The sequence below is a fragment of the Bombina bombina genome, chromosome 7, assembly GCF_027579735.1.
Source record: "Bombina bombina isolate aBomBom1 chromosome 7, aBomBom1.pri, whole genome shotgun sequence".
In the NCBI taxonomy this organism is placed as follows: Eukaryota; Metazoa; Chordata; class Amphibia; order Anura; family Bombinatoridae; genus Bombina; species Bombina bombina.
In genome coordinates, this window is record NC_069505.1 from 47,904,521 (window position 1) to 47,918,075 (window position 13,555).

A 13,555-nucleotide genomic window follows, 5' to 3' on the forward strand; every position below is an offset into this window, starting at 1 on the left:
AGCTTACATTCATATATAGAGGGGTAATACCATCCTGCAGAGCTTACATTCATATATAGAGGGGTAATACCGTCCTGCAGAGCTTACATTCATATAGAGGGGTAATACCGTCCTGCAGAGCTTACATTTATATATAGAGGGGTAATACTGTTCTGCAGAGCTTACATTAATCATATATAGAGGGGTAATACTGTCCTGCAGAGCTTACATTCATATATAGAGGGGTAATATTGTACTGCAGAGGTTACACTCATATATAGAGGGCCAATACTGTCCTGCAGAGCTTAAACTCATATACTGTATATAGGGGTAATACTTTCCTGCAGAGCTTACACTCATATATAGAGGGGTAATACTGTCCTGCAGAGCTTACACTCATATAAAGAGCTGTGAATCCTGATGTAAAGAGATTACAGACTGATATACAACAAGGAAAACCCTGTACTTACACAATGGAGAATTCTACAGTGTTAAGTGATACTTGTAGTTGTAACATGTGACAATGACTTTCATCTGATAATGAAAACAATAACTAATTTGTGTGACATTCCTGACAGAATGGATTAGCAGCCAGTTACACATGCCTCACATACAATATGTACTAAACCCCCATACAATGTAAAGGGAAATTGATTTTTTTTAAGCTTTTTTGCTGCTCAGAGTTATACCCCTTTAAAGGCTTTTTTTCATTTGTTTAGCTGATCTCCTCTGTTGTGGCCAATTAGGAACAGATATAAATTAGGTCCTGCACCGATCAAACAAACCATGTGTAGCATGTTGCAGAGTCACTGCTCCAATCCTGTATAAACCACCATAGTCTTTTATAGGACATTAGGAGAAACCCCTCCCCACATATTTTAGAGATACAATTACCAGAAAAGCAGGCAAACTAAATACTGAATATACATTACAATATTGTTATGGCGGTTAAGGTGTGTTTGACCCTCAGATCCTGCACAGTTTACTTAAAGGGACATGAAACCCAAAAATATTCTTTCATGATTCAGATAGAACATAGAGTTTTAAACAAGTTTCCAATTTACTTCTATTATCAAATGTGCTTAATTCTCTTGGTATCCTTTGTTAAAGAAGCAGCAATGCACTTCTAAGAGCTAGTTGAGCACATTGATTGACAAAAGGCAAAGATGTGCAGCCACCAATCAGTAGCTAGCTCCAGTAGTGTATTGCTGCTCCTGGGCCTCCCTACATATGCTTTTCAACAACGGATACAAAGAAAACAAAGTAAATTAGAGGTGTTTAAAATTCAATGTTCTGCCTGAATCATAAAAACAAAAATAATAAAAATTTAGTTTTATGTCACTTTAAAGTGAATGTCAATTTTGATGCTAAAGTGCCCGGTTTTTAAAACTTCGATTAAAAACAGTGGCACTTTAATTCATCAAAATTTACATTTCACTTGTGTTGTAAAAAAAAAAAACTTACCTTTTAATCTTCACAGCAGCTCCAGCTTCCTCCGCCCGTTGCAAAGCCTCTTCCTGGGTTTAAAATGAGGAATCCGGCTTCCTCCAATCACAGCGTTGAATCAGACACTGTTTCCAGGGGGGAGGGAAGCTGTGATTGGAGGATGACCTAACCATCATTTCTGATATCAGAAATGGCTTGCGACGACCAGAGGAAGCTGGAGCTGCTGTCAAGATTAAAAGGATAAGTTTTTTTTCACAACAGGAGTGAAATGTAAATTTTGATGAATTAAAGTGCCCCTGTTTTTAATCAAATTTTTAAAAACTGGGCACTTTAGCTTTAAAATTAACATTCACTTTAAACAGAGAGGTAATCCTGCCCTGCAATATACAAAGTCTAAAACGTCATCATATATAGCTTTGCGAGTAATGTACAGAATGGGGCACCCTGCTCTATATACTGTACTGTGTAATATAAAGGATAAGGGAACTGCAGAGCTTACACTCTAATTATTTGATATACAAAGAGGAAATCCTGGGATTCTGATTTTACAATCTGATAAATATAGCACAATCCTCTTGTACAAACTGAAACTTGTATCAATTACATTCATTTCATTAGTTGCCATTATGTTGTTTAATTCATTTATCAGACAATTGCTAGTGGTAATGACTAATCAGTGTGTACTTTGTAAATAATTAAAGGGACACTAAACCCATTTTTTTTTCTTTCGTGATTTACATAGAGCATGCAATTTTAAACAACTTTCTAATTTACTCCTATTATCAAATGTTCTTCATTCTCTTGGTATCTTTATTTGAACAGCAAGAATGTAAGTTTAGATGCCGGCCTATTTTGGGGAACAATTTGGGTTGTTCTTGCTGATTGGTGTATAGATTTACCCACCAATAAACAAGTGCTATCCATGGTCTGAACCAAAAATTGGTTGGCTTCTTATCTTAGATTCCTTCTTTTTCAAATAAAGATAGCAAGAGAACGAAGAAAATTTGATAATAGGAGTAAATTAGAAAGTTGCCTAAAATTGCATGCTCTGAATCACAAAAGAAAAAAAATGGTAAATCACACCCATATACAATTTAAAGGGACATTAAAACCACAAATAAAAATGAGAATGCTGAGCAACACCAGTTTTATAAAAATGACTGTTTTTTTTTATCAAAAGATTATAAATATGCACCCAGAACAGTGAACTTATGTAAGTACTGTACATTGTAGTACTCCCCAGATAGAGCAGACAAAGCGTTTGCCATAGTTTTAGCTGTGACATTAAAATCACAAACATTAAATATATATTTTTTTTAATTTTGTTTGCAGTTATCATTGTTTTGCAGTCCAGAAGCATACCCCTTGAAAAGCCTTGAGTATATGTATCTTATCTTCTTTTTTGTGGACAATTAGGGACAGATAATTTGCTCCTGCATTAATCAACAGTCACTCTGTAGCATGTTCCAGGGTCTGAGCTCTGGATCCTGCAGTATGCTCTTCACCTCTCTGGGGGACAGTGGCCGAACAAAAGGCATACTAAACTTACGCTGAATCTCCCATAAAATACTTACAAATATGTAGTAAAAACGTCTTTAAAATGAACATTCATTATTTATTTAGTCCCCTTTTTGTAGAGTAATTATGAAAATTTTGTTTTCCCACTGCTTCCACAGAGTCTGGGTGTGTCCTGCATGATTTAGCATACTGACTCTGAAACATGCTACAGAGCAATTGCTTAAAGCACCAGTAAAATACAGGAGATTTGCATAATGAATAAACACATGATAAAAAGACAATGCAATAGTACATAGGGGGATATCTATCAAACTGTCAACAGCAAATACGCCAGAATTCCGCAGCGTAGTTGTTGCGAGGTTGATCCGACCTAGTTATCAAAGCTTATAGACCGGCAAAAGTTGAAATTTGTGACGTAACATACGATCCACCGGTCTCAATCCGACGCAGATCGATGCTTACGTCATTACAGATGTTCCGAACACACATTCAGCTCTATCTGACACTTTTTCAAAGTTATTAAACTTTTAACAGGTACACTCGCGGCTATTCCGGCCCAGCGCTCCTGGTTTTCAATCCGCCACCCTGGAGGCCGCGGATACCATAGAAATCAATGGGAGTCTGAAAGCAGCGAAAGCTTATGTTCGATGCTGCCAGATATCCCATTGATTTCTATGGTTGAAAACATGTAACGTTTACACCTAACTCCCTAACATAAACCCTGAGTCTAAACACCCCTAATCTGCCGCTCGACATCGCCGACACAAATAAAATGTATTAACCCCTATCCAGCCGCTCCCCGAACCCTGCCGCAACCTAAATAAAGTTATTAACCCCTATTCCGCCGATCGCCGCCACTAAATAAACGTATTAACCCCTAAACCTTTGGCCTCCCACATCACTACTACTAACTAAACCTATTAACCCCTAAACCGTCAGCCCTCCACATCGTCAAAAACTAAATAAAGCTAGTAACCCCTAAACCTAACAACCCCTTAATCTTAAATAAAAATTACAACATCCCTATCTTCAAATAAATTTAAACTTACCTGTAGAATTAAAATAAACTATTTTAAAATATTAATTAATCTACCCTAACTATTATACTACAATTAAATTAAACTACCAATTAAATTAACTAAATTACATATTAAAAAAACCCTACTCTACCTAATTATTTAAATATACTATTAAACATTATTACAAATTACAGAAACCCCCCCACTAAGTTACAAAAACAAACAAACACTAAATTACAAAAAATAAAAAACCAAATTAACAAAAATAAAAAATAATTACACTTAATCTAATAGCCCTATCAAAATATACCGCCCAAAATAAAAAACTAGCCTACAATAAACTACCAATGGCCCTTAAAAGGGCCTTTTGTGGGGCATTGCCCCAAAGAAATCAGCTCTTTTACCTGTAAAAAAATACAAGGACCCCCCAACAGTAAAACCCACCACCCATCCAACCCCCCAAATAAAAAAAAAAAACTATCTAAAATAACCTAAGCTCCCCATTGCCCTGAAAAGGGCATTTGTATGGGCATTGCCCTTAAAAGGGCATTTAGCCCTTTTACATGCCCAGACCCCAATCTAAAAATAAAACCCACCTTTTTTGGGTAGGTTTTATTTTTAGATTGGGGTCTGGGCATGTAAAAGAGCTGAATGTCCTTTTAATTGCAACGCCCATACAAATGCCCTTTTCAGGGTAATGGGGAGCTTAGGTTTTTTTATTTGGGGGGGTCGGTTGGTTGGTTGGGTGGTGGGTTTTACTTTTCCGGGGGTGTTTGTATTTTTTTTTATAAGTAAAAGAGCTGATTTCTTTGGGGCAATGCCCCACAAAAGGCCCTTTTAAGGGCCATTGGTAGTTTATTGTAGGCTAGGGTTTTTTATTTTGGGGGGCTTTTTTATTTTGATAGGGCTATTAGATTAGGTGTAATTCTTTTTTATTTTTGATAATGTGTTTTTTTATTTTTCGTAATTTAGTGTTTTGGTTTTTTTGTAACTTAGTGGGGGGGGTTCTGTAATTTAGTAATTTGCAATAATGTTTAATATTATATTTAAATAATTTGAGTAGGGTTAGGGTTTTTCAATATGTAATTTAGTTAATTTAATTGGTAGTTTAATTTATTTGTAGTATAATAGTTAGGGTAGATTAATTAATATTTTAAAATAGTTTATTTTAATTCTACAGGTAAGTTTAAATTTATTTGAAGATAGGGATGTTGTAATTTTAATTTAAAGTTAGCGGGTTGTTAGGTTTAGGGGTTAATAGCTTAATTTAGTTTATGGCAATGTGGGGGGCTGACTGTTTAGGGGTTAATAGGTTTAGTTAGTGGTAGTGATGTGGGAGGCCAGAGGTTTATGGGTTAATACTTTTAATTAGGTTGCAGCGGGGTCGGGGAGCGGCGGAATTGGGGTTAATACTTTTATTTAGGTTGCAGTGCGGTCAGGAGCGGCGGGATAGGGGTTAAACATTTTAGTATAGTGGCGGGGTTTAGTGACAGGGTATAAATAAAGTTGTGCAAAAGCCAAATAGACGCGAGATTGATGACTGCTAGTTAACAACAGTCCGATGCTCATCGCCCCGTACTTGGTGCGCGTCTTTTTGCCGGGTTTGTTTATAAATAAGGAGAGCATATTGAGATACACAGCCGCGATGTTAGGCGAGCTTATTGGTGCTGGCGAATGCAACACAGTTGACAGCTTGATAGATATCCCCCTTAGTCTGAACTTCAAATGAGTAGTAGATTTTTTTCTGACAAATTTCAAAATTATATCTATTTTCACTCATCTTGTACCATGTGACAGCCATCAGCCAATCACAAATGCATATACATTTATTCTGTGAAATCTTGCACATGCTCATTAGGAGCTGGTGACTGAAAAAGTTTAAATATAAAAAGACTGTGCACATTTTGTTAATGGAAGTAGATTGGAAAGTTGTTTAAAATTGCTGCTCTTTCTGAATCATGAAAGTCCAATTTTGACTTGAGTGTCCCTTTAAATGCACATACGTGAATTACATATTTGAATAGAAACATGTTTGCAATATATAAATATATATTTTAACTTGTACTAGAAGCGTTTTTGTTATCAGTGCTTTGGTGTTAACATTTTTCTCTGCACGTGCATGTGAAGCATAGCTAGATATTCTCAGTGCATTAGCGTTTTAAATACAGCAGCTGCTCAGAGCACCAGTGGGGTTTGTAACATGTCAGCCATTAACAAAGTGAGTCATTACAGATGGTACTAGCACCTTAGGCTCTCTATCAAGTGCTGTGTTTAAAATGCTGGTGCACGGTGCATACTTAAATACACTTTAGAAGCATATTTGCTAATACATGTATATAACATAGCATCCATGAGGATTCTAAGTTTGGCTATAATGTCCAAACAGTGCAGGAGCTCAGTTATTCCTGCTCCTAATTGCCCATAGCAGGGAGATGAAAAAAACATACTTCAAGATTTTCAATGAGAACAATGCAAAGTTTGTTTTTTGTTAAAGGAAAATGGCTAATATCCTTTTAACACTGTAACATCAACTTGCTGTTGATTAACAAAGATCCTTGGGCAGAGAAAGCATGAGATCATATACTTGCCAACTGGCCCAATTTTCCTAGGACAGCCCCAGTTCATAGCCTCCTGTTCATGGGATAATTTGTCCAATAATTGTATCCTACATTGTGAAAACCTGCCCTGAGGTGTGGGCTTGGTATTGATGTCTGAGACTGTGGTAATCAGGATTGAGACCTTTGTTAGACTTATGTATATATTGCATATTGTGGCACCTGAGTCTCTGGCACTTTACATTCAAGAAGCAGAATAATAAAATAATATACACAGGAGCCATTTTTCCAACATTTATACACATGCAGTATAAACACAAACAGTATATACTCATAAATACACATATAAATACACATATAAACACATACAGTATATACACATACAGTATATACACATAAATACACATATAAACACATACAGTATATACACATACAAACACATATACACATAAATACACATACATACAGTATATACACATATAAACACATACAGTATATACACATAAATACACATATAAACACATACAGTATAAACACATACAGTATATACACATAAATACACATATAAATACACATATAAACACATACAGTATATACACATACAAACACATATACATACACATACAGTATATACACATACAAACACATATACACATAAATACACATACAGTATATACACATAAACACATACAGTATATACACATAAATACACATATAAATACACATATAAACACATACAGTATATACACATAAAGACACATATAAATACACATATAAACACATACAGTATATACACATACTAACACATATACACATATATACATACACATACAGTATATACACATATACACATATACACATAAATACACATACATACACATACAGTATATACACATATAAACACATACAGTATATACACATATAAATACACATATAAACACATACAGTATATACACATAAATACACATATAAATACACATATAAACACATACAGTATATACACATAAATACACACATATATATATATACACACATACAGTGGGGCAAAAAAGTATTTAGTCAGCCACCAATTGTGCAAGTTCTCCCACTTAAGAAGATGCGAGAGGCCTGTAATTTTCATCATAGGTATACCTCAACTATGAGAGACAAAATGAGGAAACAAATCCAGACAATCACATTGTCTGATTTGGAAATAATTTATTTGCATATTATGGTGGAAAATAAGTATTTGGTCACCTACAAACAAGCAAGATTTCTGGCTCTCACAGACCTGTATCTTCTTCTTTAAAAGGCTCCTCTGTCCTCCACTCATTACCTGTATTAATGGCACCTGTTTGAACTTGTTATCAGTATAAAAGACACCTGTCCACAACCTCAAACAGTCACACTAAAAACTCCACTATGGTGAAGACCAAAGAGCTGTCGAAGGACACCAAAACAAAATTGTAGACCTGCACCAGGCTGGGAAGACTGAATCTGCAATAGGCAAGCAGCTTGGTGTGAAGAAATCAACTGTGGGAGCAATAATTAGAAAATGGAAGACATACAAGACCACTGATAATCTCCCTCGATCTGGGGCTCCACGCAAGATTTCACCCCGTGGGGTCAAAATGATCACAAGAACGGTGAGCAAACATCCCAGAACCACAATGGGGGACCTAGTGAATGACCTGCAGAGAACAGGCACCAACGTAACAAAGGCTACCATCAGTAACACACTACACCGCCAGGGACTCAGATCCTGCAGTGTCAGATGTGTCCCCCTGCTTAAGCCAGTACATGTCCAGGCCCGTCTGAAGTATGCTAGAGAGCATTTGGATGATCCAGAAGAAGATTGGGAGAATGTCATATGGTCAGATGAAACCAAAGTAGAACTGTTTGGTAGAAATACAACTCGTCGTGTTTGGAGGAGAGAGAATGCTGATTTGCAACCAAAGAACACCATACCTACTGTGAAGCATGGGGGTGGCAACATCATGCTTTGGGACGGTTTCTCTGCAAAGGGAACAGGACGACTGATCCGTGTACATGAAAGAATGAATGGGGCCATGTATCGTGAGATTTTGAGTGCAAACCTCCTTCCATCAGCAAGGGCATTGAAGATGAAACGTGGCTGGGTCTTTCAGCATGACAATGATCCCAAACACACCGCCCGGGCAAGGAAGGAGTGGCTTCGTAAGAAGCATTTCAAGGTCCTGGAGTGGCCTAGCCAGTCTCCAGATCTCAACCCCATAGAGTTGAAAGTCTGTGTTGCCCAGCGACAGCCAGTGGCGGCTCGTGACTTTTGAGGATGGGGGAGCACTAGCCCCGCCCCTCAGATGGCTCCGCCCATTTTAATGTATGTGTGTATGTATATATATCTATATATAACTTATATTATCAAATTTGCTTCATTCTCTTTGTATTCTTTATTGAAAGAGCATCAATATCTCACTGAGAGCTAGTTGAACATATTGGGTGAGTCAATGACATGAGGCATATATGTGCAGGCACTAAACATCAGTTAATTCCCAGTAGTGCATTGCTGCTTTTGAGCCTACCTAGGTATCCTTTTTTACAACAGATATCAAGAGAACAAAGCATATTAGATAACAGAAGTAAATTGGAAAGTTGTTTAAAATTGTGCTATCTGAATCATGAAAGGAAACATTTGGGTTCCATGTCCAGTTAAATATTTTATATTACAATCTAAAGTTGTTTTATGCCACAATAACTTAAAAGATTTTGCCTGAATAAATGTAGCTTTAATCAGTCTTACACAAAACTGTGTAATGTGACAGTTGTAGAGAGCTGCCCTTTTAAACACTAATAATTCTACACAACACATACACACATACATGCACACATACATGCACACATACATAAGTAACACATATCTTGACAATAAATAGTTACAGGGGATTCTCAAAGAGCCCCTTTGATAATCCCCTGTAACTATTTATTGTCAACTTAGCTATTTGTTTTTCTTGCTAATTAAATAAAAAAATACTATGGATATTACAAGGCAGGCAGAGATTTGGAAGCCATACCAAAAAAAAGAGCAATGTTCTAGGCACTCTCTGTCTTATTAAATATGAACTTGGTCATGACATGACCATGAGTCCTCAGCCCAAGAGGTGATGACCGTGCAGTATAATCACCACCACCCTTGATACACAGCTGTAGCCATATTTTCTCAATAAGCCTGCCCGGGCTCTCCCTTTATTTCTAGTAATCCCATGGCTGCTGGAGAACAAAAAAATGACTTGGCAATAGTCATGTTTTTCATAATGACACATCACATCTCTCAGACAGTTATTTAGGGGCTACTAATCCTAAATCCAATTGCCCACTGTTTAGATATAAGATCAGCACATGGAGCAGTTTTCTTCAGCTTTTATGGTCAAAATTCCATTTGTAAGAATTATGTTACATGAGATACCAGCCAGGTCAAACCACTAACAACAATTACAGTCAGTTTCAGCATTATGGGAGATGCTGTACAGTAATAACAACACACATCTTAGTAATATCACCTCAAACAGGGTAACTGATGATGATAACTATAAACAAAAATGCTGGAACATTTTGCTTACACTCAAAATAAGGAAACTGACAGAGCCCTGAATAGATCACCAAGCTTAACTCACTTCTAAAGAACAGTATGCAGATAAATGCCAAAATAATGGGAATAAATTTAAAAAAATCAATTGTAAAATATAAATACCCCCTGTGTACGGCCATGAACCCCGGCCCCACCCTCTCTATCGGTTCAGAGTCAGGCTGTCAGGTGGCTGCGGCAGCAATTTTTGTTTAAAATATGATGACCACCCCAAAAAAATTGACTGACCAAGTTACCTCCTCGGCAGCAGTGGCCTGATGGTAAACGCGTCCAGGTCCGGTCCTCATTGCTGCCGGTGGGGGGTGCTTGAGGCTCGCCTAGGAAGCTCCACTTCACTGCTCCAGCCCAGAGAGCTCCTCTCAGCTCAACGACCATCTCCGCAATGGGATTTCGCGCCGTTGAGCTGGGAGGAGCTTGTCGAGCGTCATCACGTGACTGTGAGTGATGACGCTCTTCTCTGTCACTGGCTGCTGATGGCCTGCTGCCTGTCTCTCTCTAACACCTCCCACCCCTCGCACAGGCTGAAGTGTGCGAACAGCTAACTATGGGGATGGGGAGGCTGGGAGCTGCGCAGCAGGCAATTTTACAATGCGCAAAGCACAGTGCCATAGCTTAGGCTATCGCACGTGCGGTTAGGGCTTTGTATGTAAGTAATACATTATACTGTATTTGTGATTCATTGGACAATAATATTATTTAGGCTGGCAGTGGCATGATCATCAGACATCAGAATCAGATCATTAAATAAATGGAAAAAAATATGTTTATATTGTATTTTTTTCTGGGGGTAAAAAATATACAATTTTTTCAATAGGGGGCTATTGGAAAAATTATATATTTTTTTCTGATTTTTTTTTTCTTCTGGGATACTGAGGGGGGCACATGCGAGTGTGCTCAAATGGAGGAGCCTCCACTGGCGACAGCCCCAAAACATCACTGCTCTAGAGGAGATCTGCATGCAGGAATGGGCCAACATACCAGCAAACAGTGTGTGACAACCTTGTGAAGACTTACAGAAAACGTTTGACCTCTGTCATTGCCAACAAAGGATATATAACAAAGTATTGAGATGAACTTTTGATATTGACCAAATACTTATTTTCCACCATAATTTGCAAATAAAATTTTTCCAAATCAGACAATGTGATTGTCTGGATTTGTTTCCACATTTTGTCTCTCATAGTTGAGGTATACCTATGATGAAAATTACAGGCCTCTCTCATCTTCTTAAGTGGGAGAACTTGCACAATTGGTGGCTGACTAAATACTTTTTTGCCCCACTGTATATACACATACAAACACAAATATACACATACAAACACTTACAGTATATACTCATATAAACACATAAATACACATATATACACATACATACACATACAGTATATACACATAAATACACATATATACACATATAAACACATACAGTATATACACATAAATACACATATATACACATACAAACACATACAGTATATACACATACAAACACATAAATACACATACATTCACATATATACACATGAATATGCATATAAACACATAAATACACACATACCTCCCAACATTTCAAAATTCAAAAGAGGGACAACCCCCCCCCCCCCCCCCCCCCCCCCCGACTAAAAAAAATTGAAATGTGGTGGACGGGGCTTAAAAAAATCATAAGGTTAAAGTAATATAAATAAAATTCTAAATAAAGTCATATATTTTAATACACTTACGGCTAGATTTAGAGTTTTGTCGGTAACGACCCGAAAAGCTAACGCTGGCTTTTTTCTGGCCGCACCATAAAAATAACTCTGGTATTGAGAGTCCACATAAAGGCTGCGTTAGGCTCCAAAAAAGGAGCGTAGAGCATATTTAACGCAACTTCAACTCTCGATACCAGAGTTGCTTACGCAATCGGCCAGCCTCAAAAACGTGCTCGTGCACGATTCCCCCATAGGAAACAATGGGGCTGTTTGAGCTGAAAAAAAACCTAACACCTGCAAAAAAGCCGCGTTCAGCTCCTAACGCAGCACCATTGTTTCCTATGGGGAAACACTTCCTACGTCTGCACCTAACACTCTAACATGTACCCCGAGTCTAAACACCCCTAACCTTACACTTATTAACCCCTAATCTGCCGCCCCCGCTATTGCTGACCCCTGCATATTATTATTAACCCCTAATCTACCGCTTCGTAAACCGCCGCTACTTACATTACCCTATGTACCCCTAATCTGCTGCCCTAACATCGCCGACCCCTATATTATATTTATTAACCCCTAATCTGCCCCCCACAACGTCGCCTCCACCTGCCTACACTTATTAACCCCTAATCTGCCGAGCGGACCGCACCGCTATTATAATAAAGTTATTAACCCCTAATCCGCCTCACTAACCCTATAATAAATAGTATTAACCCCTAATCTGCCATCCCTAACATCGCCGACACCTAACTTCAATTATTAACCCCTAATCTGCCGATTTGAGCTCACCGCTATTCTAATAAATGTATTAACCCCTAAAGCTAAGTCTAACCCTAACACTAACACCCCCCTAAATTAAATATAATGTTAATCTAACAAAATTAATTAACTCTTATTAAATAAATTATTCCTATTTAAAGCTAAATACTTACCTGTAAAATAAATCCTAATATAGCTACAATATAAATTATAATTATATTATAGCTATTTTAGGATTAATATTTATTTTACAGGTAACTTTGTATTTATTTTAACCAGGTACAATAGCTATTAAATAGTTAAGAACTATTTAATAGCTAAAATAGTTAAAATAATTACAAATTTACCTGTAAAATAAATCCTAACCTAAGTTACAATTAAACCTAACACTACACTATCAATAAATTAATTAAATAAAATACCTACAATTACCTACAATTAAACCTAACACTACACTATCAATAAATTAATTAAATACAATACCTACAAATAACTACAATGAAATAAACTAACTAAAGTACAAAAAATAAAAAAGAACTAAGTTACAAAAAATAAAAAAATATTTACAAACATAAGAAAAATATTACAACAATTTTAAACTAATTACACCTACTCTAAGCCCCCTAATAAAATAACAAAGACCCCCAAAATAAAAAAATGCCCTACCCTATTCTAGATTACTAAAGTTCAAAGCTCTTTTACCTTACAAGCCCTGAACAGGGCCCTTTGCGGGGCATGCCCCAAGAAGTTCAGCTCTTTTGCCTGTAAAAAAAAACATACAATACCCCCCCCCAACATTACAACCCACCACCCACATACCCCTAATCTAACCCAAACCCCCCTTAAATAAACCTAACACTAAGCCCCTGAAGATCTCCCTACCTTGTCTTCACCTCACCGGGTTCAGCGATCGGTGCAGAAGAGGGTCCGAAGTCTTGATCCAAGCGGAGCAAGAAGAGGTCCTCCATCCGGTAGAAGTCTTCATCC